Here is a 25,092-nt window from a genome sequence, read left to right on the forward strand (position 1 = left end):
CAGACCACCCTGACCCACTGGGCAATATAGCAGACCATTCAGTCCTGTGTAGTAAGTGCCACACCTGCCCTCATCCTGGTCTTCTGAATTCTGGATCCAGCCTCCTGGCTCTTGATTCTTGCCTGCACTTAACCGAAACAGGTATTTGGGCTCCTGTAGTATCTGCTGAGTTGGATTCTCTGTCCTGACCCCTCCGAAATAGCCTTATCCCATTGTTGCCTGGCTGACATGTGACCATTTTCATCATGTAGCTTGTCAGCACAGTTGTCCATGTGCTAAAGGTCCTTCATAGTGTCTGGGTTTGTGTTGGGCTTCTGTCTGTATTCAAGATACCTGATCCTCCTGCCTAGATGGAGGGGAGAAGGGCCAAACTGGGAAAAGTTTCATAAGCAAGAAAGCTTCTTACCTGAGACTGACCTGTGTTTGGATCAAAGCTGGAATCCTGGAACTTGTGCCCTTCAGGTGGTGCTGAGACCAGAGATGGGAAACTTATCACAAAGTGAGTCATCCATTTCAAGGCTAGGTGAAGAGTGGGAGTCAAGGCATAGCACCAAACATGGCTGCCTGAGAAATAAGAGGTGAAAGAAGGAACAGTGGGCCACTTGGAGGTAGTGTGGATGAATCTGGAGGCAGAGGACGTCGCCTGCAGCCTTTGGCAGGCACTTTCAGCTGGGGACTTCGGCATGGGTTCATTCATATTTGATGAACCCTTTAATTCAGTGCTGAAATCTAGGGTTCTGAGTCAAAAAGATGGATTTGCATCCCAGCTCTACTAACTGCTAGCTGCCTTGTGATTGTTCCAGAATTTCTACATTGAGTGCTCGAGGGGAGCCATCTGGTTGGAATAAAGGCTTGGAAACTTGTCTTAAAACTGCCTTGGCTTGGTACCATAAGTGATATTGAAAAGAATTAAGTATCCATATCTAAGTACGCCTGAGGGTGGAATGGAGGAGTGGTATTAGTCAGCTATCATCACATTAATGCTACATAACAAACAACCACAAAATCTCAATGGCATATAACAATAAGCTTTTATTTCCATGCTCACTGGTATGCAGGTCATCTGGGGTAGGTCTGCTTCAGGCTACAGATCTGCCAGTTAGCTCAGCTCTTCCACATTGTACTTGACTGAGTCTGGCTTCAAGCAGAGGACCCAGTCCAGGTTTCCTCTGCATGTCTCACAACTTCCTTGAACTAGTGGCTCCCTGAGACATTTTCTACTCCTGGAGAAAGGCAGCACAGGAGAGTAAACCCAACCACACAAGCACATTTCAAGCCTTTACTCGTCACATCCACTGGCTCAATGGTCAAAGCAAGCTTCAGGGCCACGCCCAGAGCCAAATGACAAGGAAGTGTGTATTTTCCACTGCTATAGCAGAGAAAGCATGCACTGACTAGCTGTGTATCCCTGGGCAAATTACTTAACTGTTTTGTGCTCTAGTTTCCTCTCCTGTAAAATGAGAATAATGATAGTGATAGTACTTCTTTCATAGGATTATGGAGACATTAAATAAGTAAATATCTGTAAAGTACCTAGAATACCATCTGGCACAGAACTTGGTAGATATGCATGGCAAATCCAGAACTCTCTAGGCCACCCCTTCAGCCATGCTGCAGACCCCACTCTGATCACACCTGCTAGCAAATGGGTCCTTTGCCTCACCTTTCCTTCCAGTTGAATCCTTGCTCTTTAGTCTGTGCTTACTCATCCCTGACTGTCTCTCCTGCACATTCACCTCTTCTAGAACATTTCTGGCAAGGACTACCCTCTTCCCAGATCTGCATTTCCTCAGCAGTTCTCTACTTTTAGACCTCATTCAAGGCTTGCCAAGGGTTAAGGGCCTGTATGACTTGGAGGCAGGTAGCAAGCAAGATGTCGGAGCCTGGATTCCCAAAAAAGAGGCAACGTAGGGAAAGTCTGGGAGCCCAGTGATAATGTGGAGGTATTCAGAGCTCTGTGAACCACTCAGGTGATAAAACTTCCCCTGTACTTACTGACCTTTGTCTCCATGACCCTAGCTTCTGTCTTTTCCAGTTGTACCAACAAGTTTGTAAACTAGATCCTGTATTTTGCATCTTATTATAACTATCTTTGCCCCGGGAGATCATCAACTCCAAAGGGCCAGGAGTTCATCTTACTTGTGTCTGTAGCTACCACTCCCTCCCTTCCTCTCTCCTCCCTGATCCCTTCACAGCAACCACAAATCTTTATGCGTAGGAAGACCTTTGTATTTGTTGAATTAAATATTGCACCAACCTGAGGGAAAGTCACCATTAGGGTTACTGTCGGGATGAACTGCCAAAACTCGTTTCTCCCCTTCCTAGAGTACCTTGGATATCAAGACACGGGAGAAATCCACACGCATATCCCCATGCCGAAACACACACACACACACACACACACACACACACACATTTAGAGTTTAATCGCCCTATTTATCTTCTGGGTTACCAACATTTGGGGTGAAGAAAATGTGAAAAAGAATGACTGAAGAAAAAAATGTCTTATTTTAAACATTGCAGCTAATTCCATTAATTATGTTGTGATGCCCTTAAGCATTTAATTTCAGAGCTATTAAAACTTAAATTATTTATTAATAATTACAGATCATTACCTGATAGTGTTCACTCCGCAGAACAGGTGATGAATAATTTATCAGCTTTGACATGGCACTCTCCTCACAGCCCTGTTTAGGTGGTATCTATATTTGTACATGTCAGTTTGCCAATATATGTGCCTGTTTGTGTGAGCCGACCTGTTCTTTCTGTTTATACAGGATCTTCCTGAATCCTGAATGTCATTTAAAACTTTTCACTGTTATAGTTTTATAACATAGATTATAGGTGAGATATAAATAATGGTAATATTGTGTAGATAAAAGTGTGCACTTTCTTCTCATGGCTGAGATGGACTTCGGCTCTGAGTAAATGAAAATTACATTTGTTCATTACAGAAGTTTTTCTCCCTCCCTTCTCCTCTATTTCAGGATCTTTAATAATAATTATGATTGTATCATTACTATATACATTATTGCTGTGTACATTCATGAGCATGAATTAATACTTTAGTTTAAACCTGTTGAAAGATTATTTTTCATGAAAATTAAAACAAAATTATTAAAATTCAAGTGTATAAAAGAATTTCATAATGAATCCATGCAAGCAGAGATTGACAAATGAATACTGATATTACAATGAGATAAAAACAAAAGTCTAGATATTACTAAGCCTATCCAATTAATTTTAACATCATCTAGAATGGTTCAACCTTGTATCTGTGAAGAATTCTAAGTGATGTCACTAATTACCCACACTGGAAATTACTCAAGCTATATATATACCAAAAGAGCACTGTTACACATGAGTGATTTGATCACATACCATGTATATGGACATAAGTGAACAATTAACTATTTTAGGAGTTTAAAGTAGAGGACATGTCTTTACTCAACACATACTTTTTGAGTATCTAGTTATGCCAACACGATGCTGGAGATACAGCTGTAAGTTCGCTGAGGGAAGAGACTTTAGCAGATTCAAAACACAATTTCTAATAGCTTTATAACGTGCTCTTTCTCAGTTGATCTTCCATCATTTCTTTGCCTTCTGGTGAATTTCCCAGGAATGAGACAAACTCTCCATTCTAAACAAGATGGATTTTTGTCAGAAAAATCAATCCGTTTACCATGGCATGTCCTCTGCCTCAGCCTGTGTAGACCTGCCGTTAGCTCTTCAGGGCTGTGTGTCTTCAGTGCTATGAGTATCTTGTGGATGGATTCAGGTACTTAAGGAGATGTGCCAGCCCTTTTCCAGATTAATCTTCTAAAACTCATATTTTAGGCATATTGACCTCCTACCCAAGGTTTTCAAAATTTTTCTCCTGCCTAGTGATCTAGAACCATAGATATCATATGGATAAAAATCATCATGGAAAAGCAAGTTTCAGGAACAGCCTTGCATTTTGATACTATTTATATAAAATTTTGAAATATGAAACCTCATATTCAGCAGATATGGCTTGATTCCTAGCCTATGAAAATAGATTTCAGAGTGAGACTGAGAGACAGGAGTTGAGGATTTCCCAGTGAACTTGGACCCATCCTCATGTTCTTTGTGCTCCAGCCTCCAGGGCCTCTTCACATGAACTACATGGTGATTCATTACCAATGAAAGGCACCTAAATTATTTGACTGCCACAATACCAACTATTTTTCCTCCTTTTCAAATACTTTAGTCTGGTTCACCAGAATTTTGACTAAACTGTCAGCTATGTATAACCCATTCTTCTTATCAGTACACATTTTACTTCTGAACATTATACAAATTAACAATTACTTTCAACAGCATAAATATATATCATTTTAGTTTCTCTGGGGTCACATCAGCTGAGAGCACAATCACTGGAAATCAGTCACAGTTTTGCTATAGCCTTTTATAGCAAAAAAGCTGGAGAAGCAGCACTAAAAATGTTGCCTATTAAATTTGGGGGACCCTGAGATTTTCTAAAAGTGAAATCTGAGTAGTTATTGTAATCTTCCATTTGGCCACTGGGTCACCTCTTGTTTTGTTTTCTCACTCACCTTTGGTGATACAACCTTTCATTTTATTGGAACCCTTACATCTCTTTTTCCATGAGATCTTGGTTCACGATCACAATGGGCAGAAGGGGAAGATAATATGAGTGACACCAGACAGTGCTACTTTTGAAATCTTCCTTCCCTCAAACCTGTAGGCAAGGTTCCTGGACATGGTAAGTAAACCCTAAGGTCTGCCCAGGTTCACAGCAGAAAGCAACTGATACATTCAAATAAGAGAAGAGGGTTTAATAAAGGGATTATGTGGCAGGGTTAGGGAACCCACAAAGAATATTACAATATCTCCAGGACTGGCTACCTTGGACTTAAAGGGCAGGGGTGGAATGGTTACTGAGACCTGGAGAGGGTAGTTCTACAGACATGGTTGCCAGGCAAGAGCTCTGACATTCGAGAGATGATGGAGCCAACCCATGACAACTCAACAAGGAGGAAGCTGGAGGCCCCCTCCGCCAAACTCCTGCATGTGTCTCCTATTGGCCAAATCTAGCCAGAAGCAGGGGACAAGAGAGAAAGTTGCTGCAGTTTATACAGGTCAGCTTCCTAGAGTATAGAGCTGGGTGGATCAGGGCAAAGCATAGATCTACAGGGGCAATCAGATATGTCCAGTCCACCCTATTTCTCTTTTCCCAAAGAGTGAGTGAGAGAGTGGCATGGACATATATTTTCTTGTCTTTTATACCATCTGGAAGGTTAAGAAGCGTCCCTTGCTTTCTGCCCTCAGAACTATTCCTTAGTGGAATAACTATCTGCCCATTTCTTTCCCTTTCCATGAAAAGGCTCATCAGAAATTATTTCAGAGCAGTGGCAACAAGTGGATTCTGAAGCTAGGCTGCCTGTGCTCAAATCCTGGTTCTACCACTACCTGCCTGGGTGCTTGAGCAAGTTATTTAAAGTTTCTGTGTCTCAGTTTTCTCATTTACAAAGTTATGATGGTAATAGTACCTACCTCGGGAGGTCACTGATGACATGTAAAGTGCTTGGCAGGGTGCCTGGCACATAATAGGTGCTTATAGATGCAGGCTTATAGATGCAGAGATGATGGAACCAACCCATGACAGTTTATAGATGCAGAGATGATGGAGCCAACCCATGACAGCTCTATACTCTAGGAAGCTGACCTGTATAAACTGCAACAACTTTCTCTCTTGTCCCCTGGCTTCTGGTTAGATTTGGCCAATAGGAGACACATGCAGGAGTTTGGCGGAGGGCACCTCCAGCTTCCTCCTTGTTGAGTTGTCATGTAAGCCAGGGCCTGGTGACTCACTTCTATCAAATAGAATATAGAAAAAGTGATGGGACATCATATCTGATATGTGACAAAATAACTGCAGCTTCTTACTTGGGGACCCTCTCTTTCTCTCTTCTAGATTGCTCAACTTAAGGAAAAGCCCTTAAGAGAGGTACTGAAGTCCACCACCATGCCCATGACCACATGAGTAAACTTGGAAGCAGACTTCTTGCACGTTGTTAGCCTTAGATGAGCCCAAGTTGTCCACCAACAGCTTCACTGCAACCTCAACCTCTTAAGAGACAGTGAGCAAGAGGAACCCAACAAATCATGCTGGATTCCTGACCCATGGAACCTGTGAGATGACAAATGTTTGCTGTTCTGAGCTGCTAAATTCTGGGTTAATTTGTTACACAGCCACAGATAATTAATACAGTCAGAAAAAAAAATTGGCCTTTTCTAACTGCCACTCATCCTTGTTCCCATTGCAAATTCTCTTACCATCAACCTCTACTTATTCTAAGTATTTTACTGGGCCTTGGGGAGTGAGGGTTGTGGGAGGGGTGGGAAGAAGGGAGTTTCACTAAGCAGGACCCTATTGGGCCTTACCAGGACAGACTCCCCCCACCCCCCCAGGTCCTCTGCTTTACCTTCTCTCCAAAGTACTGAGATAATAGTATCTGATGCACATTTCTTGAGTTGTTTTCCAGATGCTAAAACCACCACCAAGTGGAAGAAATTAACTACTTGATGACCATGAGCATGTAACCCCCAGACCTACTGGAGCCTAAGGACTGATAAAGTTAACCCCTGGACACTGCCCTGTTACCTCACCGTCAACCAATCAGAGAAATGTGCACAAGCTGATCATGTACCGTGGGACGTCCCTCCCTTACCTGGTCTTAAAAATGCCTTGCTGAAACCCATCAGGGAGTTCAAGCTTTTTGAGTACTAGTTGTCCTGAATTCCTTGCTTGGCTTCCTATAATAAACGCTGCACTTACATTCACCACAACTCAGTGTCAGCAGACTGGCTTTACTGCGCGTGGGCAAGAAGACCCAAGTTTGGTTCAGTAACAAGAGGACTTAGTGGTGCAATCAGTCAGCTTCCCAGTGGTGGGAGGAAAAGGGTTGGCATCAGCAGTTGATAGCAACAGTTAACGGTAACTCATTCAGACCACAGGCTCCTCACAGGCCCGTCACCAAGACACTGTGATAGTTGGGAGTTTTGTGGATGCACTGATGCTGTGTCTTTTGTGACTTCTGCTCTCCCTCAGGCTGTTCTCAAGAGACATCTGACCTAATTTCACTTGTGAAAGTGTCAGTGAAAGGTTTGGTGAGAGTTGTTTAAAGCCACCCCTGCCTTGAAGGACAGCCTGCTGGCTGTTCTCTGCTTGTATTGATGCTCTTCTTCAGCCTATATAGTTGTGTCCCTAATGATAGGGACCATGTCTGTGGCATTCCTGGGTGTCTCAGAAATACCTTAGAAAAACAGACCTCAGTGTAGGCAAAGAAAACAGACTGTGAAGGTTGATAAGGTAGAATGTTCAGGTCTTCATCTAGCTTAGCTACTTAGTAGAAGCTGGCCTGCCAGGTGACCCAAAGCCAGGGGTGGCAGATATACATGCCAACTCCAAGCTCCCTGGTGGGGCTCTCACTCCCCTAGGAAACAGCTTGCTCCAGTAGCTAATGAGAGTGCCAAAGGGAGCAAAACACCCATTAGGCAGCCTGTCCCCAGGGCACTGACTTCCTGCAGAAGTTGCTGCAGGCTGGTAGGCCTGGGAGGAGATGGGGAGAGCTGAGGAAGGCCTGGCTGCTGCAAAGAGGACCCTGCGATGATGCCATGCCTTTGTAACTTGGCAAACAGAATTTGATGCTGTTTGAACTTGCAAACTAATGATAAGAAATAATTGCTAAGTAGCTCAGTAACTGACAGGAAATTACTCTTTTTTCTCCATAACAATGCTGCAAGAAGATTCAATTAGGGCTACTGTAGATTTTAAAAAAAGTTTGTTTACATGATTCATTTCCAGCAATGACAATAGATGGGAGAGATAGGAGGATTGGGGAAAGGAGGGGCTGGAAGGGTTTAAAAACCTCCCAGCTTGTAGCTGTCTATTGAGGCAGGGGGAGGGGAAAAGCTAAAGTATATTCGTCTCTCCACTCTGGCTCTCCAGCCCTCCGAGGACCTGGGAAGAGGCAGAGGAGAGATGAGCCTTGACGTAACATCTGATCAGACAGCTTGATGGGAGTAAGTGGAGATCAGTTGGAAACCAGGGAGAGGAGTCACCTGACCCCGCCCCATCCCACTGATCTCTGGTGGCCTCGGCCTGCAGCAGCTTGAAGCAGTATTTGGGTTCCCGATCAGAGATTGAGGTCGGGCAGTGGCAGTGAGAGAGATGAATCCTAGCCACCAGACCACCAGGGACCAGTGGCCAGTGACAAGACCCTGGGCTGTCAGCTATGAAGAAATGAATTTATACATAGAGATGGAAAGTAGTGAAGCCAGTAAAGTTTATTAGGAGGAAAAAGAGTACGTGTGGATAGACACATGGGCGGGCTCAGAGAGAGAGAGTTGCACCCTCGTGGCAGTTTGAATCACTTTTATGGGGCATTTTATGAGGCTTTCCTTTGACCAATCATCTTGCTTTGCCTGGTTCTGAGTCCATATTTGGTATATCTCAGTGCTCTCCCCTGCGTGCATGCGCGCTCATCTCTTAGCCAAGATGAATTCCAGTGAAGAGGCCTATGGGTAGCTGGCATCACTTACTATGAGGTGGTGCCCCCTCTCTTTTTGACCTCCAAGGAGCCTTTCTGCACATGTGTAGTCGGGGAGGTCTTGACTTAGAGAATACGGAATATGTGGTCTCTAATCTTCTATCGGGGAAGGGCCCAGCCTCCTCCATCATCCTGCTTTTATGGAGTTTTTGCTATTATGGAGTTTCTGTCTACAAGGGAGAAATTGTTCAGCCTTGGGCCCATATATCTCCTGCCTCACCACCTCCACCCAAGTTGCTCTAGATGGGTGGCTTAGAGCTGGTAGAAAGGGTCCATGGGCACTGGGTGACCAAGAGCTATCTGGGGCTGAATGGCATCTTCTCTCAAACATTTGCCCCAGCCCACCTATTACTGCATCTTTTCCAGATTTGAGTTCCCTAATCCCCAGAACCAAATCTTGGTCCTGAGTTTCATTCTCAGGGTCTTAGACTTAACTGCAGTTTTTGTTACATCCAAGGATGTTTGAAATTTGAAAAAGAGTTCCCCCTTTAAACCCCTTTAAAACTCAAAAGAATGAGCCTCTTATGATGAGATTACTAATAGTGGTGGAGAGATAATTTAGCTCAGGGGGTCCTATAAGACTCCCCTTAAAGATGCACCCTGGGTCATTAGCTTTTCTGTCCCACTGAGCTGAAGAATAGTGAATCAGGGGCTGGAGAAGAAGAGAAAGAATTCTAGAAATCACTGCAAAATACACATGTCTGAGTCTGCTCAACATCTCTGAGCTGGAGTCTCAGTTTGGCTTTGAGTGGATGAGCCTGAAATCAGATACTGGCTCTGCCACCTACTGGCTGTGTGACCTTGGGCACAACAATCAACCTCTCATTGCCTCAGTTTCCACATCTGTAAAATGGGGGTAACTGTGACAAAAATTCGGGAAGATCTAGTATGTGTGATCGTGTTCAGGACAGTGCCTGAAACACAGTCAGAAGTTCTTGATAAGGGTTAGAAACTCATTCTCCAGACATGGCTGCGATGTCTTCAACTTCCCCAGAACTTTTAGCCCACAAGTTGCCAGTGTAGCAGCGTAAGGGCTTTGGGCCAGAGGGACAAGGGATCAGAGGGACAATCTCAGCTCAGCTTCTACCACTGAACATCCAAAATAAAGTACCCTTATAAGTCAGTCAATTTTGGGGGGCAAAATTATCCACATAAGTCAGAATTTCCCCCCAAATCTCTCCTTGTGAGTTACCCTAACATTTGAAGGACAGGTGGAAAATGGGGAGGCAGTGTATGTTGGGTAAGGAGACTAGCTATTTAAGGGCAAATAGCTACTCAGAATCACTCTTCAGTGCTCTGGAGGCCAGGTGTCAGGAGCCCTCCTCAACCCCACGGTTTAGGGGTATCTCAACACAAGCAAGGCCCAGAGACTCCAAGGAAATGGTAGCCAGGAGAGAAGCTGTAGCAAATGTTATCTTTAATGCAGTCAGGTTCCCTGGGTAATCCAAAGCACAGTTTTCCCCCCCTTATAAATAAACCCAGGGAACCCAGCTGAACATGGGTTTGCAGTTCCTTGCTACTTAGAGAAGCAAATCTGCATTGCAATTTATTGTTTCTTATTGCAGGGGTTTTTAGAGAATAAAGTTGAGTTTTTTTCTGTATATTCACATTTAGTGAGATCCAATCCATTCTGTCTTTCTACCTTTTTCCTCTTCCTCCCGCTTCATTCTCTCTTCCACCCTCCCCAACACCAGAGAGGCAAAATCTGTGGGAAAGGGGGCTTTATTTTTATTTTTTGGAACTGTTAAAAAAATTCAACTGAATAAATTTAATTTTTTAATTGAAGTATGATTGACATACAATACTGTATTAGTTTCAGGGGTACAAAATAGTGATCTGACATTTATATACATTATGAAATGACCACCACAGTAAGTCTAGCTACTATGGCACCATACAAAGCTAAATTGCTAAATTGCATCAGTGTTATTGACTATACTCCCCATGCTGTATATTACATCCCCGTGACTTATTTATTTTATAACTGGAAGTTTGTACCTCTTAATCCCATTCATCCATTTTGCTCACTCTCCAATCTCCCACCCCTCTGGAAACCACCAGTCTGTTCTCTATCTATGAGTCTGCTTCTGTTTTATTATGTCTGTTTGTTTTGCTTTTCGGATTTTACATATAACTGAAATTATACAGTATTTCTCTTCCCCTGTCTGATTTATTTTACTTAGCATAATACCCTCAAGGTCCACCTATTATTGTAAATGGCAAGATTTCATTCTTTTTTTATGGCTGGGTAATACTCCATTGTATAAATATACCACATTTTCTTTATCTATTCATCTATCAATGGACATTTAGATTGTTTCCACATCTTACCTATTGTAAAGAATCCTGCAATGAACTTAGGAGTGCAAGATCTTCTAGGCTTTATTTAATGATTCATGAATTGGGCAGCATCCCATCTAGCAGATAGAAAGGACCTCCAAGGAACTGTACAAAATGAAAGACTTTTATAGGCAGAAGGGAGTGGCATGAGAAAGCTATACTAGCAATAACTGGATTGGTTGTGACACGGTCACCTTCCTTTAGGGGATGGCAGGGGTCTATCAGGCAGATGACCTCACTAGGGCTGACCAGGTCATTCCCGATGACTGGTTTAAGATTCCATTCCTGGGAGAGGCCAAAACTCTAAGTATTAAGTCTTGGTTTGGTGACATGAGGTTTAGCATAAGTGACTCAATTTGGGACCTGTTGTCTCTTTTTCAACAATCTTCCCATTCCCTTTTGATGAGACTCTCAGCCAAACTGAGAGATGTGATCAAAATTTAAAGCAGAAATAGAGACATGGATGTAGACAACAAACTTATGGATACCAATGGGGGAAGGTGGTGGGGAGTAGGATGAACTGGGAGATTGGGATTGACATATACACACTATTATGTATAAAATAGATAACTAAGGAGAACCTACTGTATAACACAGGGAACTCTACTCATTGCTCTATGGTGACCTAAATGGGGAGGAAATCTAAGAAAGAGGGGATATATGTATACGTATAACTAATTTACTTTGCTGTACAACAGAAACTAACACAACATTGTAAAGCAACTATACTCCAATAAAAATTAATAAAATTTAAGGCGTTAATGCCACTCACAACTAGTGCTCTGAAGTTCTTGCAGTTTCTGCTGATTCTCTGTGTGATATTCACTGGCCATGACTTCAGGTTCACATTTTTAACACTGGTCATTCTCTTCATTCTTTTTCTGGTGTTTCAGTCTTAGGGAGACTATTTGCTTGAAAGTCAGTGGCTACGAACACACATTTGAAGTTTTTGAGAGAGTATATTGCACCAGGAAGACTACGATGTTCTTAATGTCTAGAGTGTAATTCAGAGCCATGGTCTCCAAGACGCTAGCCAGTTAGAATCAAATAAATCAAAGAAAGATGCTGTTGAAGGAGTCACTTTCTTAAGACAACTGACTTGTTCAGTGATCTTATGTAGCTGAGTCTCAACTTCCCCAGAAGTGTTAATCCAGGTGTAGCAGGTGGTGTTGGCCACAGCACAGATATTGCCTTGCTTAGCTAAAGGATAATCAAGGGCCATTCTAGTATCAAGAACAGCTTTGTCCAGAGAGTCTAAGGATTTTTTTGGGCAGCTATTTCTTCAGCACTGGATTCTGCAATATCTTCAAGAATTAAGGAGAAGTTCTTGATTATAGCCTCATTTGTACTCACTCCTAGCCAGGGAAGTTGGGACCTGCTAAAGGAAGCAAATCCTGAATCATGAATGTCTCCTGTTAGGTCCCTTCTAACTCAACGATTTCAGGAGAGTTGACCAAAAAGTTGTCTCAGTTTGATTGTGAACCGTTAGAGCCACACTTAGATAACCTAAAAAGCATTGCCTTGTTATACACCAGCCATCTGGGCATGCATAGTCCCAAGGAGAATAAGAGCTACCACGGACAAAGATAAAACCTGGTAGGGCACAAACACTCTCACTGTTGGCACTGTTAATGGATTCATTTGCAGGAATTGTTACATTTGCCTGTTCAGGCCAGGGGTCAGTTAGATTTTTAATACATTTAGGAAGTAAATCTCCTAGCTTGAAATAAAAAGTTGTTCTAAATTCCTTGCAAAGAAGGGTGCTGCTGGTGAGATCCTTTGGTGATTGGCGGCAGATCTGCTTTAGATAATCGTAAGAGTGTTGGGGGTACAAAGGTACTACAGTGTGCTTAGGTATTTGTGCCTAGTTGGGCAGGTACAGTTATAAAAATAGAAAGGTGAAAACAAGGCACTGGATGTTCTGGCTGTAAAAGCCAGACTCTGTAAGTGACTTCTGAGGAGGGTCAATTATTGTTTATAGTGACATTGGGAATAAAAGAAACATTGGTCGCAGGGAGAACCAGGGGGTCTTTAGAGTCATGGACAGATTGGAGTTTTTGAGGAAAGATCCAGCAGACTGAAAATTTACCCCATTTAGCAATGGCTTGTGAGATGTGGATGATGATGTTACCTTTCAGACCAATACCAGAATAAAAAGAAAGAGAAGAAAAAGCATTCATGTTTAGTTAAAGTATGAAGTCTTGATCCAGCATCTTGAGTGGAATCAGTCTACCATGAAGTAAGCTCCTCTTCCTAGTTGATTTGATTTGGGGGTCTCCAGCATTTACACAGGGCCAGATGTCTGGTGTACCCTTCTTCAGCTGGGAGATGTGTACCCAAGGCTCAAGGCCTTTTAGTTTCACAGCAGTATCAGTGGTCAGGAGCACTCGGTAAGGTCCTTTCTGTGAGTCTCACTTTTGCAAAAACATCACAGTAAAACAATAACTATAAATGAAGAAACCTTAAAAATGGTTAAAGATCTGGTAAAAGTTCATTACAATGTTACTGACAAGGGAATTTGGTCATTTCTATGACATATAGCATTTTAAAATAATAACTAAAATTATGACTGATAACACTACACTAGGATATATCAGAACATAAGAAGATTTAACATCACTTATTTGCCAATGCTTCATGTGATTTAACACATTGAATAAGTGTAATTAGTGTAACATCTCTCTTTTATAAGGAGAGAGAAGAAACCTTTTGCGATTTTCCAGGTGTCCTCTGTAAAATCCCCAAATTACTTACAGGTCAAAAAGACTTTATTTAGAATTTAATTTGGGTTATGTTGTCAAAAACATCAAAAGGTTTTAAAACACTTGGTCAAATAGGATCATAGGGCTCTGAAATAATACTTAGTTATCCAGTTAACCATAGTAAAAATAAGGACTTCACAGGCAAATATAAAATGTTAAATACTTGTGAAACAAAACAAATCAAAACAAAAAACCCTTAGCTCTTTTAATAAAGAAGTCTCAGTTTTCTTAAGAAACCAAAGACCTGATACAGACAACTTGAAACATAGGAAATTATTTTGACAAAACATGGAATCTTTGTTTTCTAGGCAGATTACTAATTGGTAAAGAAAAACCTTTCACAATTTTTTATCAAGAGCCGATCAATAGTCTAAGAAAACTTTGTTCTCTTAGCAGATGAAAAAAATTAAGTTCCAGTTTTATATAAGTACACTATTGATATTGTTATTGATATTAATATAAGCTTATTTAAAAAAACTTAAAATAGTAGTTCAATTTTAGCTAACTTAACCACACTCTCTCTTCCCAACTTCTTATACCATTTTGCCTTTATTCTCCTCTTTCTCATTTTGAATAACCAGTTTTACTTTAGGATAAATTTACTTTCTTTTCTATTAACAAAAATGTATCTCCATACCTCATACCTTTTCTTAGCCAAAAATACATCCACTTTCTTTGGGTACAGAGTTGTTTCCCTTATTATTTTTAGTAGCTTTAATAGCATGTACTAATTAGAATATTTAATCCTTAGAAACCTTAATTTCTAGTGAAAACTAAGCTGCAGGCAATTATGAACTGTTATGCCAGCATTCTTGAGATTGCAAATACATGAGTGCATTTCATAATTTTTAGGAACAGATGCTTCTTCATAGTGCAATCTTTCAGTATGGCACAGGAAATGTTCACTAACAGATCTAAATATCTTTAGTGTCTCTGTAATAAGCCTAAAGTAGATAAACCTATGTTCAGTAATTAATATTTCTGTATTTTGTCTTGTTTGGAAATAATCTAGATATTCAAAGAATTTCTGCCATTTAACTTAACATAGCAAAATTTTAATGTTTTAAGTTATTAAAGAGATTTCAGATGCTATTTTAAAGTAGACATACCATAACACATAATAATTGCTGAAAAGTTCACCTAAAAACTCTTATCCCACTTACATCTATTTAATTCACTTGTTCTCAACAGTTATGTTTAGATTACTCATGAAAATGTCATCATATCAAGTTACTTTTCCTGCTGACAAATTTTGAAACAGAAATAACATGAACTTATTTGACTAGTAAACCCAGGTGGAATAAAAGCTGAATTTTTAACGCTAATAACTCTGAAGACATGCCTATTTTAATTAAATGAACAAACTTAAATTAGCTTTTATTTACTAAAGATTATTTCAGGCCATTTGAACTTGAAAAACATTTGGGTTACTTTCTGTATTTCTGAGAGATTTTGGAACTCAATTCAAATCAGCATTTGTTTGTTATTTTTAAGCTAATTAAATAAAGCTCTTTTTACAAATTAATCTTAGCAATATCACCTGGAGGTAGAAAAATATCACACATTTGTAACATATATAGACACACATAGGCATGCAGACAGCTGCATACAGACAGAAAACTTTTAACTTTTGTTTTAAAATTTTAACCATGAGACAGGTTTGATAATGCAAAACTCATTAGTTTATGAAAGAACAGTTTGATCCAAATTGTGTTTCTGGTAGATGGAATAAGTTTAGATTACGTGATCAGATGACTAAAACTTTTTATTAATATTTCTGGAGAAGACACATGATTGTTCATTTGCGTATGTCCCAAATAACTTTCCCTCTCTCCTTTTTTGAAGACCTGATAGACCATTTACATCTCAAAGGCACAGGGAAAGAACACAAGTACTTCCAATAAGAACTCATTTCTTAAAGGTCAGAATGTTTACAATATTCACAAGCCCTTTGAGATGAATAGGGTAGTTTGGTGGATTGGTAAAAAAAAAAAAAAAAAAATTGGTGGATTTTGAATAGTTTCTAGATCTGCATTTCTGGTTTTGCAAAAATCTGTAAGATAAGGACAGTTGTTTTTAATTCCTCAAAGAATTGGGTTGCAGCCTAAATGATATCAAGGGGCTGATATACCCAGGCAACTACATTATCTTCAATATTCTTTTTTTTTCTATCAGGAAGATTTTCAACTAAGATTGAAATCAAAAGATTTCTATGTTCTGGATTTAGAGCTGTTTGTCTTTGGAATGTTTTAGTAAATCCTTCCACAACAGCTACAGAAGGTTTTTCTTTCCCTCTGCGCACAGTAAATTTAGGAGAGTAGGCCTAAAAGAAAGTTCCTATCAGGCTCTGAATATTAGCTTCCAATTTAACAAACTTCTGACCATAAAGTTACTTAGGAAAAAATCCTTTCGAATATCTTTTCATGTTTGAGTCAGGACAAACAGTAAATATTCCTAGCAGTAATGTATTGAATGACCACCCACCTTGGGTGCACCTAAAAATGGTGCAAAAGATATTACTCTTCCAAGATCCAGAGTTACTCCCAAAGATAGCCAAAAGGAAGAAGGAGAGAGAATTCCCTTGAGGGCTGGCAGCAGTTTGGTAGGACCTTACCTGCAAATAAGATGCAACTCACATTTCTGCCTGGCCATAATTTGGGGCTCCAACCTGACCGTTACCAAGCCAAGTTCTCAGGACACAAAACAAGACAAACAAGAAGGTAACAGCTGTCCCTGAAAGAGATATGATCAATAACCAATGGGTCTGGATTTAGAAGGGAAGGGACAACATGAAATTTTATTTTTCTCTTGCAACAGGGCTTTGCAGACTGATACTCAGGAGAGCTGACACTGGCAAGAATCTTCACCCTTCACTGGCTTCTGCCAGTTTTCCCAGGATCCCATCTGCAGGCTCTGAGTGGGGTTTAAACAGAGCGTTCAGCTTGGGCATCTACCATAAATTGGCAAGGTTTTCCATTAATTCTAATTTTAGTTTCCCTTGGCTATTTAAGGGAATAATGTAGGAGTTTACTAGAAAATCCCTCAAGGTTCCATCAAACCTGGGAGGGACCCACACAAGAACCCTCATTTGAAGGTAGATATGGGGGTGTCTGTAAAACCACTAACTTGGTGGACTTTGTGTATGGTCATGTAGTCTCTTCAGAGTGGAAGACGATTCAGAGAGAGGATTAGCAGGATGAGTAATCAAGTAAAGGAGGATAGAGGGGGAGCAGTAGGAATCGCCTTCATTATATGTTCTTCTGTTCCAGATACCTCTCGTGTCTTTAATTTTTCATTAAAGATTTCTTTTGCAACAAATCTTTCAATGAAGCTAATTTGGAATTTCGAAGACTTTTTGGAGGCTTCTGGGTACAAATTAAGAGGAATCCCATTCTATTATGTTCGTTTGATTTGAGAGCCCTTGCAGTCAAGAGCACTTCTTAAGTGATTTGATCTATTTGGAATGTTCCTCATAATTGCCATTGTAATTCTAATTGTCCTTAGTAAGATTTTGCCATTTTTGTAGACATCTGTGGTTTCCAGGACCACAGTTCTTAGACATGAAATCAGCAGGTATGCCAAAAGGTAACAAGCTTAACTCTTTGGAAGTTAAGGATCCCATTTCTTTAGTTAAGCCTTGGGTCTCTTGGAGCCAAACTAATACCTAAAAGGGATGTGCTGCTTGATTGGGGATTGTGAGATGTTTTACAATGTGGTGTTTTACAATGTGGTGTTTTACAATGTCCACACAGTGTGCCTCATTGCTTGGAAATTTTCTTGAGGTTGGTGGCTGATCTAGTGTCAATCTAACCTATTTTGAGACCAACTTATCCTAACACAGGAGTCTTAAGAGTTGGGTGGTGAGTCCTCTAACATCTTTAAGTGCTCCATCTGTGCCCAGCAATTTTGTGGCTTTTGGCTTCTGAGATACCCATTAGCAATAACCTTTACTTCATGTGCACATTAATCAGTAGTAACCAAAAGATGTTACTGTGGAATGGCAATTCCCAGTGTGGAAGTGGGTGATCTTGGGTGGCCTTGGTCTGCAGCAGCTTGAAGCAGGATTTCTGTTCCCAGCCAGAGGCTGAAGTCAGACTGTGGTAGTAAGAGTCCTGAATCCTAGCCACTAGACTACGAGGGCCAGTGGCTAGTGACAAGGCCCTGGCCTGTCAGTTCTGTAGACATCAATTTCCACAGAGATAGAAAGTAGTGAAACAAGTAAAGTGTTTATTAGGAGGAAAAATAGTACCTGTGGATAGACACAAGGGCGGACTCAGAGAAAGAGTTGCACCTGCATGGTAGTTTGAATCGCTTACATGGGCCATTTCTTCTGGGTTTCCTTTGGCCAATCAACTTGCTTTGCCTGGTTCTGAGTCTGTATTTGGTTTATTTCAGTGTCCTCCCATGTGTGCATGCACATTTCTTAGCCAAGATGGATTCTAGAGGAGAGGCCTATGGGTAGGTTGATATCACTCCCTTTTTGACCTCCAAGGAGACTCTTTGCACGTGTATAGTCAGGAAGGTCTCCTTGACTTTGAGAATAAGGAATATGTGTTTTTTTGGGGTTTTTTTTATGAGCAGGAGGCTCAGCTTCTCCTCCCTCCTGCTATTGTCTTCATCTTGGAGTATCTGTCCACAGGGGACAAACTCCAGCTGCTCAGCCTGGGGCCCATCTATCTTCTGCCTCATGGGGATTAGAGAAAGAACTGAACCAGCAGTCCCCCAACAAATGAGGACTGAGGACTAGGATTCCAATCACATGGGAGCTGTAGTTTGAGCTTAGGGCTAAGGGCTTGGGTTCCAGATGGAACCATCTGCTAGCTCAAGTTGACCTGCCCTGGAATGGAAAGCCAATTAGATTGGAAACGCAATGCTAAGAGTGTGGATCTCAAAACTAAGAGGAACCTAACCACAACCCTCAAAACTGGTGAAGAAAACAAAGGATTCAAAGAGTTCATGGGTACCAATACCTGTGTTTCTTGTCCCTGAAGCCGTCAGAATTTTCCTTTGGATTCTGTCACTACCACCAATACTGTTAAAAAAATAAAATTCAACTAAATAAAATCTAAATATTTAATTGGCTTTATTTAGTGATTTATGAATCAGGCAGGATCCCATCTAGCAGGTAGAGAGGAGCTCTGAGTTGCTGTACAGACTGAAAGATTTTATAGGCAGAGGGAGCAGAATAAGAAAGTTATACTAGCAAAAAGTGGATTGGTTGTGGCAAGGTCACCTTTCTTTAGGGGAGGGCAGGGGTCTATCAGGCAGATGACCTCACTAGTGCTGACCAGGTCATTCCTGATTGACTGGTTTAAGATTCCATTCTTGGGAGAAGCCACAACTAATTAAGTATTAAGTCTTGGTTTGGTGACGTGGAGCTTGGTATAAGTGACTCCATTTTGGACCCGTTGTCTTTTTAACAGAACCCAATTACAGTTGGTATCACAAAATTAACATTCACAGCCATGAAATTATGCTGTAGACTCTTTATAGGAATCACTCAATCAAACAGAGTGAAATCTTTTTTACATGGTAATCATTTCCCACCATCAAATTTCATAGGAAAGAATAGTTTGATTGAACCACCTAGTTAAACTGTGTATGAAATTAGTCATTCTCACCATAAACAGTGTTCTGCTGCCTTCACAGACAAAAGCTAACAGAATCAAGGTAGTAACTGGCTGGGAAACGACAGGTCCTAATTCTGCCTGAATTGTATTCCTGCTCTTTTTACCATCAAACTGGAAACCCTAGAGTTATGTGTTTCATGGTGTGGGTATTTTTTCCCTTCATCTAAGGTGGTCCCACATAGTGGCAGAGTCAGGGAAAAAGCTAGTTTTTGACCTTTTTCTTATTAATTAACAATGTGACCACAGGTAACTGACTTATGCTCTCTGTGTAAAATCAGGAATTGGACTCAATCTCTTCTTGTTCTAAAGCAATGTTATTTAGTGGAATCTGTTTCGACTTCTGCTACATGAAAAGATCCATTCTTTAGGACCAGTTGAATGAGCCTGCTTCCTTGGGACAAAGATAAAGAATGGAATGGAAGAAAATAAAGAGATAACGTTGAAATCAGCTCCTTTGTAATAAGACAGTGTTATGTGTTAGTTCTCTGAGCTCGTAAACAGCTTCAGAATGCCTCTCAATGCAGTACTCTAGGCATCCACCATCAATCAATGAGTGGCATGTGATATTAAAATATATTTGCCATCCCGAGTTTAGAAGAAATAGGGGAATGGACAAGATGCTATTATAAGGTTCTTTCTAATTCTAGAATTCCATAACATTCAATGAAAACATCGATATAAAATTGGATCCTCAATCTACTGTTGTCAGATTTGTATAAATATCACAATTAATTTGTGAAATATACTTGCAATGTCTACTAAAGATAGTCTGTCCTGCCTAGTAGAGTTTTTCATTTTCTCTATCATGGATTTGTCATTTGCCACATATTTTCTGCTAATGAAATATTGTTGATGGTGATGTTGATGGTAATTATCACTACTATTATTAATAATAATAATGATAATAATAAGTCATTCTATATTTCCTTATAAAAAATTAAAGATAATGACCCAGCTTTATAAAGTATAACATTCCTTTCTGACTTCCCCCTTCCTGACCTTGGAAATCACCAAGCCCATCGCTGGTATGCAGAAGGACCTCAGGGACAATGAATCTCTTCTTCTACACCTTTTTCCTCCTCATCTTCATTTGCATTTTCAAGTGATATTTCAGTTCTTCAGATGTGTCAATTAGGATGGCTAAGTGTCAGTTCTTGAGCTGATGTCTCTCAATTCAGCTCTGAGAAAAAGACACTGGTCCTTGTGACCAGCAGGTAAATGCACATAAAAAAGTACCAACAATTCTCTATATACTGACCCACATTTGCTAGACACTATCTTTGCTCTGTTGGACTCTTGGCTGATGACCATTCTGGGATTTAGAAAGGAGCTTCTTTATTTTACTTATGACAAACTAAAATCCAAACTGAGACAGTGACTGTCCAGGTCTGCAAGGAAGTTGGCATCGGGGCATGACTAGAACCCAGATTTCCTAGCTGCCATGCAACTTGAACTTTGTACCAGTTCTTTTTGCATCACATCATGCTAGCTAGCCAGTTAGATGGTAATCTATGTTTGGGTTGAACAGGTGGATGTTCTCATTAAATCAGACCTTGTTCTCAATTACAAATTGAATTTAAAGTCACTGTGTGTCGACACGAAGTTTTCAGACTGTGTGGATCAGGACACACTCATTGTGGAATACGTTCACAACTATACATGGGCGTATACACATATGTGTTTGCATTGCTTCCCACACATGAATACCCAGCACAGCACACACTTGTTAATTTAATTTATTTATAAACATAACCTGCCAAATTTCAACATGATGGATGATTTGGGGCTTTAATAAATCCAACATTGAATGAGCCCAAGAAAATGCCTGGTGTCAGCTTTTCACTAAATGCAATTAGTCATGTGGAAATATTACAGATATTAAAAATCATCTTCAGCTGAATTTCAGAAATTTGGTAGAGTACACAGAATGTAGGCAATCTGCTTGTTTAGAAAGCAGGAAAAGAATGGCAGAGAGGGGAGAGAAAGAGCGAGAGAGAGAGAGAGAGAGAGAGAGAGAGGATGAAGAAGGAGGAGGATGATGGGGAAGAGGGAGGAAGAGGTGAGAAAGAAATATTGACAATAAAGAGAAAAAGAAAATTCTACTTGCCCTCAAGACTGCACTAAAGTTATTCTTCCCTGGATGTACAGCAGAAGTAGTGCTATTCTTTGCCTAGTCTTTGCCCCGTGCATATTGGTAATGCAGATGGAATGACAGCCCCTCATTTTGATGACCTCACTGCCTCACTATAACACAATTTCATTTCCCCTGCAGTCATTCGAGAGGGAGTCAAACAACTTTCCAAAAGAGGCAAAGCCAATAGCAAAGATAGTTGGCCTAGAAGCTCGTTCTGCTCTCCATCAGAAAACTGCACACACCACTAGAAATGACCCTGCTAGTCTCAGATTTTGCCTGCCTCCCATGTCTTCTTCTTTCCCGGTATCACGCATCCTCTGGACCTTAGGTTGTAGGTCCTGGACAGAAGCAGCCCTGGTAGAAATGATCTTGTGATGGTGATGGGTCATTTCTCCCTGTGCTGGTCCTTTTCTCATGCATTTTGGCTGCGAGTTTCTTGAAGATGGGGCTGTGCCTTTTACGTTCCTGGGTCACCAGAGGCTGGTTCAGAACTTGGCACACGAGAGGTTCTCATGAGTATTTGTTGAACGAATGAATTGTTTTGACTTTCCTCATCTCATCTAAGGTGAGGAAAGATTCACTAGATTCACTAGGATCTTATAAGTAAGTTCTTTGAGAGGTATATGCCTTCCCTGCCAGAGAGAGACGTATTTTTGCAGAGTACAGAAAACAAAAAGAGGGCAATTTAGCTCAGAACCTCTATTCTCTAATAGCGGGATTAGAAGTTTTGGTGGAGCACCTTCTTGAGGTCATTCTTGAAGTTGACCTGCAACGTTAGGCTAAGCCTAAATTAAGGTGATTGGAATTTTTGCTTCACTGTGTGTTGTTTGTTTTCACTGCTTGGTCCTGTGATACAAATACGCCTGGGAGACAGCATGGCATAGTGGTCCCATGGCTCCACCATCAACTCACTCTATAAGCAAGGCCACCTTAAGTCACCTAACCTCTCTGTGCCTCAGTTTCCCAATCTGTAAATGGGGATGATAGTGCTTATATTAGATGGCTGTTGGTGAGGATTAACCAAGCTAATAAATGTAAAACACTTTGAACAGTGCCTGGAACACAGTAACTACTCTGTAAGAATCAGCTATTATTTTTCTTAGATCTCATTCTGTACGACTGTGAAATGGGAAAAATAAACAACTTTCACATTTCCCATTTGTATGATACTGAGCATAGCATAGCAAGTGCTGTATCTGAAATAGGGGCCCCATTTAGTAGCTTGAGGAGATGATGCCATTCATATCTTTGAATCTAGTACTGGCAATGAGTACAATGGGAGAGAATTTGCCAGGAACATCCTCACCCAGGGAAAGTCTGCCATCAAGAAGGAAACAGAGGGATGACCTCAGTTTCTGAGTCACTAAGTGTGGGGACAGAAATCCCGATAGCAATAAACAGAATTTGGTGTGTAAACTGTGATTTGAGGAGTAGATCCTGTGGTGAAGTTGGGGCTGGTTTTTAAACTTAATTATGCACATGTTTCTCTGGCAGAGTTTACTGAATCATGTGGTATAAACCATAAACAAACACTAAAAACCTGGCTGGGTTGACGGCTGCAAGCTACAAAATGATCTTTTAAGATCAAATATTTATTCCGAAATCCCAGGAGCCAACCTCTCGGCATTAAAATCAAAAGCAAGCGATCCATTCTTCCTCAACAGTAGATTATGAATCTTCTTCCTGATTGGAATATGCACAAATTACCGTCCCCCTCATGCCACTTCACATGGAGGAGCCAATTTAGGCGACACACACCAAATGCATAATCTAAAGGATTAGTAGGTTGCCTTGGCAGTGAATTATTACTACAGAGCTTGACATAAATCAACCTCGAGATGTGCCATGCCATTAGGGGAATGTAAACGTCTGGGCTCCCCAATAGCTTTCTGGATTCCCTCTGCCAGGAACTCATTAGGCTTGGGACGTGGAAACGCTTGGCAGGGTGGCTTTGAGGGTGGCTAATGGGGAAAGGAATGCAGACATTCCATCCGCTGCCTACTACAAACAACCTCCTGATTAGCTGCTAAACCCAGGCCTCCTCCTCATTGTGCAGGGACGGGAGGCTTTACTCAGGTCCCCATCCCCTCCCCAAAGCTGCTGCCTCATTACTAATTTCTATTCCATTTGGGAGCCGAAATGCAAGCTGGTATCACCACCGAGAGCTTTGCCTCAGTTCTGGGTTGCTCCTTAGAAGACTTGGGGTTTTTTTTGTTTGTTTGTTTGTTTGTTTTTGCTGTACGTGGGCCTCTCACTGTTGTGGCCTCTCCCGTTACGGAGCACAGGCTCCGGACCTGCAGGCTCAGCGGCCATGGCTCACGGGCCCAGCCACTCCTTGGCATGTGGGATCCTCCTAGACCGGGGCAGGAACCCGTGTCCCCTGCATCGGCAGGCGGACTCTCAACCACTGCGCCACCAGGGAAGCCCTTGGGTTTTTTTTTCTTTTTATGGAGCAAGTCACAAGGCAGCTTAAAGTTCATAACTCTGCCTGCGGCTGGTGACTTGGCCTGTGTGTTTTCACCATAGTTACAGATATATGCTCACATACATATTGAAGCGTAAGTATAAATATCTCTGTGTTGTGGCCCACCTGAGGGAAGCCGTCCTCCTGTGGGGAGGTTAGGCTATCTCCAAATGACCACCAGGCCTGCTCATCTGCCACATCCTTGCAAGTCCAATCACCCCTCCCGGATAATAAAAGTTTGATAGAGATCCATACATGTTGAGATGCCAGTTCAAGCTAAATCAGGGAAAGCAAAAGCAAACAAACAAAGCCTACTTGGAAGATTCTGCTGACACATTTAGGTTTTTGAGGAGCTTGTCTATGATGGCTTTGAAGCACCTATAGGGATACAATGGATGCTTACTGTGTACAAACCAAGGGGAAAATATTATTATTGTTGTGGTTAGGACCATCACTTTCTCTCTCTTCATCCTGGCTTGTTTTGTCTACTTTAATAAGACTTTGTGCTCCTTAAATAGATATTACCAGCTGAAGTCCCAGGGGCCACATGTACTGGGAAGACAGATTTTGTTTATTCTATTTTTTTAAATACAAGCCAATATTTCAATTAGAGAATCAGATTTTCTACTAAAAAGAAATCATAAGACTAGGTCTCCCAGGGCCCCCATTGCCCTGTGGAATACCCACCCATTCAGCCACCCCCTTAGCTGGGCACACTTTCCAGTGTAGCACACGCCCCACCGTTCCCAATTACCCCACAGATACTGAAGCCCAGCCCTTTCCACACCTTTAGTACCTCTCTGGCCACTGTAGACATGTAAGTCCATGACCCCTGGACTAACTTGATACCTGCATGGTGTGGCTAGAGTGGGGCTGCCCTGTTTGAGAGGAGCACCAGCTCCAGGGGCCTCTGTCCTCACATCCATCTCTGTTCCAGAGGGGTTCCCGTTCCCAGATGTAGGAGTTATTTACTTTCTAGGTTGTCACTGAGACTTGGTGGGGACTACGTCAGCTCTCACATCTCTGTAGCAGTGTCAGCCAAGAAAGACCTGGGACCTCAGTTGCTACTGGCCCCAGTGGCCATCTTTGGCCATCTTTACTTCCACAATTCCTCTGAATCAGGCAACTGAAACCAACTGGATAATATCCAGACCCAGGAGCC

The sequence above is a fragment of the Hyperoodon ampullatus genome (assembly GCF_949752795.1).
Source record: "Hyperoodon ampullatus genome assembly, chromosome: 6".
NCBI classification, from domain to species: domain Eukaryota; kingdom Metazoa; phylum Chordata; class Mammalia; order Artiodactyla; family Ziphiidae; genus Hyperoodon; species Hyperoodon ampullatus.